Here is a 4,332-nt window from a genome sequence, read left to right as displayed (position 1 = left end):
TTCCTGGGCATGGTGAACATTAAAGGTTGTGACCTCCAGCTGGTAGGATCATATTCCCAGCATGCCATCCAAGTGTTGGAACTTCCTTCTGCTAGCCAGGGCACTTTGTCCAATAAAAGTCATGTTTATCATCTGGACATTCCTTGGCCTCCGGGTCAGCATCAGTGTGCTTCCCTAGGCCTGATTGGTCCTTTCTACAAATTCAGAAGGACCCTCGTTTGGTTTCTGTTGAATGGCGCATATCACATTCGGGCTCTTTTAATTTTTTTTTTAATCCTCACCCGAGGATATCTTTCTATTTACCTTCAGATAGAGTGGGGGGATGGGGAGAGGAACACTGTTTAGACACTCCTTTCTTAGGCCCTAACATGCACCTTTAGTGATGTTCTAGGAAGGCTAGGTCCCCGCTATTTGAGTCCCAGCTGGGTATGTCAAAGGAATTGCCCTGCTGGGTTGGGGGTCCCATTGGGTTTCCCTTGGTGGAGGAGATGGGCCTCTTCCTTAGCCTTATCTATAACTAGCCACCTCTCATCTGCCACTGGCAGGATGTTAGGGAGAGCTTGTACGTCTGCCCAGTTTGGACGGTGAGTAGCAAAAATGAAGGTGATGAGATCTTCCATTTTCTGAGGATCCTTCCTATATGTGGGGCTAGAACTCTTCGAATTCAGTAAATCTGAAGTGTACAATGGAGTGTGGGCCCACAGTAGCCAGCAAGTTGGCCTTCCTGGTTTATTTCACCTACAGGGTACTGCCTCAGGGGCAATTGTCCTGCTTCAGATGGGGATACTCTCTGGCCAAATGGGGTGCCCTGCCAGGTCTTTGAGGAAGAGGCCATTCCTTCGTCATACAGGGGTGGGGCTGTTGCCCTTCTGGCTCTATCTCAGGGACAACGAGCAGCCAGAGTGGTGGATAGGACATTTTTTGTGCTGCTAACCCTAGATTCCCCCAGATCCAGGGCATTAAAGGAACTCCTTTTTAAATTTTTTTTCTAAATTTTATTTCAGTGCCTTAGTATCAGAAAGGAGTTTTGAATCCAATTCTCTTTTCTGCATCATGAGGTTATTCTCTTTCTTTGCTGAGTCCTTATTATATAAAGACATAAATACCTGGACTTAAGGGATTTCATCCAATTTCCCTGACTATTGGGAAAACAATTCCGACTGTATGAAGGTGCAGTAATTTAGGGAACCATTTTCCCCATACTCTAAAGTATACATAGGCCAAACAGTGTTACAGCAGAAAACCAGCTCCTTCTTAGTCATTGGATCATAGTTGTCCATGGACCAATCATCAGCTACAATTTGGCCCAATGGGCTCCCTTCAGGAGTTGCAACAGAACAACCCCTCATGGCACAAAAGTGAAAACCCAACTCCATAACCCTGGCAAGACCCCAGACAAAGTGGACATATGTAAACAATACTTTGATCTATAATTTTATTATTTCAAACAAGTGCTCACAGGCAAGTCTTAGCATCATATCTCCTGCTAACTGATACCACAAGTGGTCCTAACTGGACCCAAATGACATGAAGCCCAAGTGGCACAATGTCCAAGAAGTAGGGATAGCATGGCAATTGGTACCACAAATGGTCCTAACTGGACCCAAATGGCACAAAGCGCCAGCAGCAGGGATAGAGGACCCCCATATGCACACCAGTTTGACTTAGCCAATCTTGAAGTTCATCTTCTCCCCCCAAACCAGTTACATTTGACCAGCTGACATCTTGAGGAGCAGATAAATTCCCTGAGAAAAGCTCTTGGCAACTGCTGGTAGATCCCCATATTCCCACTCTTCTGGGGTTGTCACAGGCAGCTGGGACCCCAGCCCGAGCCCACCAGGATTTACATCCAGGATTTACTGAGCTCCATGCTGTCCTACCAGGATTGCCAAAAACTAAATGACCTAAACAACAAAAGGTTGGGTGGGGGGTTTGGCTGCCTTCTGCAATGGAAATCTAACTTGTAAGACAGGTGCTGGTGTAAAAGGAAAGAGGTTTATTTCAGGAGCAACACGACCTGGGAGAATGGTGGACTCCAGTCTCAAAAACCAATCTCATCTCCCTCTGTCTCAAAGATCATCTATCTTTCTGCTCAAACCTACAGTTCTTATAGGGATGGGGTGGGAGATGCTTCTTTTTCTATTCCAAATCCTAGCTAGATTTTGGCGTGCTCGGGGCCCCATCCATTCATCTTTCTAGTTGTCAGTGCACTGCAGTCGTGTCCTTTCATAATTCCGTTTGCACACTAAGTGTAAGAACCTACCCCTGTGTATCTTGGACAATGGGGAGGCTTCCCAGTGCTCAGACTGTCTACAGTAACACCATGTCACCAGATTTGAGGGTATCTGACTCAAAATAAGTGCTTAGCAAGCATTTGTTGAACTGGATGCATACCTCAGTAGAGGGTAGGGGAAATAAATTCTGGGGTTGCTTTTAAGTTATGCCCTTTGAGGTAATTCTGTTTCTAGGGGCATGGAAATCCATAAATTTGCAGCAAGCAAGGGCTAGAGTCTCATTCATGCAAGATTGGAGTAAATTTGAAATAGCAATTACTTCTAAGAAAAAAGAACAATGTGGTGTAAGATATTTTAGTGACCCATGATTGAGTTAAAAGGAAGGCACAAAACTTATTTTTAAAGCTAGGCTTGTAGGAAGTATTCAGAATTCTGGGGGTTATGTTTATGCTGGCTACTCTCCATTTACCACTCTTGAGATCCGTGCATGCCCTTCTCAACCTTCCTCCATGTCCTGGGAGAATGACCGTATGAACTGAATCTCCTGGCCCTCTGGCCTCTGTTGTGTTCAACCAGTGGGAAGCACCAGTAGAAGCTTGGAGGTTAGGAGGTGTAAAAAGGAATACTTCGATGTAATAACAAAAGTTTCCTTTTTAGAATAACTAAAGTTTCCTTTTGAGTTTCTGAGTCCAATGTCTTAATGCTAATGTATTTGCTTCTCAAAATTATCCCAATTCTGTTGATAACTTGAATTAGTATTTAATTTCCAAACATACCTAATTCTGCATTGATTGTGTAAGAGTGTGATCTACTGATGGTCATGCAAGGGCAGCAGTACTCGGATTTAGTGATCTGAATCAGCAGAGGTTTTAAAATCAAACAGCAATGCTGAATCAATTGTGAATAAGGTAAGAGGTCGGGCTGCATCTTCCCTGCTCCCTCCCTGCTTGGAGCTGGTATCTGGCAACATCTGGATTCCTCAACCACACTGCTCCCTGCAGACTCTCCCATAGCTTTGTTCTCCCCCAGAACCTGAAATGTCTCATTTTCCCCCTTGCCCTTTAGGTCTGAGGGTGGTAACCACCTGTTCTGTGGGTAGTCTCTTCATCAATCCTTTTCTTGGACTACATTTTAGTGACATTTCCTTGAACCACCTGAGAAGTTAAACTTTGTTTTCTGCCAGGACTCTCTCTGATACAGTATTCTTATACCTGAATTCTAAAATTGATGCTCATTAGCTTGATGGCAACCATCAAATATCTTTTTAAAATTTCTCTGAATTGGGCATGTGACCTTGGAGCTTTGTTGATTTGTGTGGCTGTGTGAAATTTGTATAATTTGTGAAATTTGGTTATGTGAGTAATGTAATCTATTAATGCAAATTAACTCATTAAAGGTGACTTTCATATTCACTAGTGTATTTGTATTCATTTTTTTTTTAATGGCAATAATGAACAGTCAAAGAAATTTCAAACTTTATTTCAGCAGCAAAGACGTGTTTCCCGGAGTTAGGCATTCTGATCTAATACAATATTTTAAAAGCATTTTCTGATCATTTCTAGATTAATCCTATCACCCTTCCTTTGAACAGGGTCAATGTTAATATTATTCTTATTTTAGAATAACTCTGGTTTTACGAACGAGAAGAATGATTGACCCCAGGTTATACCATGTGCCAGTTAAATTAGGACAAGAACAGAGTTCCTTATTCATGTCCTCGAGGTTACTGCTTTAGCCTCACACCTGAAGCTAAATTTACACCACGTAATTTTAGGACAGAGCATGTGACCGTCCTCCTTATTGACAGCAATGCATCCTACTTAGTGTATTAGTTCATTGTTTCCGATTCCTCTGTGTCAACAGACAGTCCCGTGCATCACTGGGCCGGCACTGTCAAGACAGCTGGGCAGAGACGTCGAGGCCCGAGTGACACTTTCTAAGACTTGTCAGTGTCGCTGTACTTCCTAAGAAATAAGTGTCCAATAAGTGGCTGAAAGGCCACCAGTCTTATAACCACCCGGTCTGATCTGTGCAGTGAAAACCTATAGAATTGTTTCAGAAGGCAGCCAATCAAATGGGTTGACACACACACGTTGGC

Source organism: Molossus molossus, unplaced genomic scaffold, assembly GCF_014108415.1.
Source record: "Molossus molossus isolate mMolMol1 unplaced genomic scaffold, mMolMol1.p scaffold_m16_p_9, whole genome shotgun sequence".
Lineage (NCBI taxonomy): Eukaryota > Metazoa > Chordata > Mammalia > Chiroptera > Molossidae > Molossus > Molossus molossus.
Note: the sequence above shows the minus strand (reverse complement) of the source record.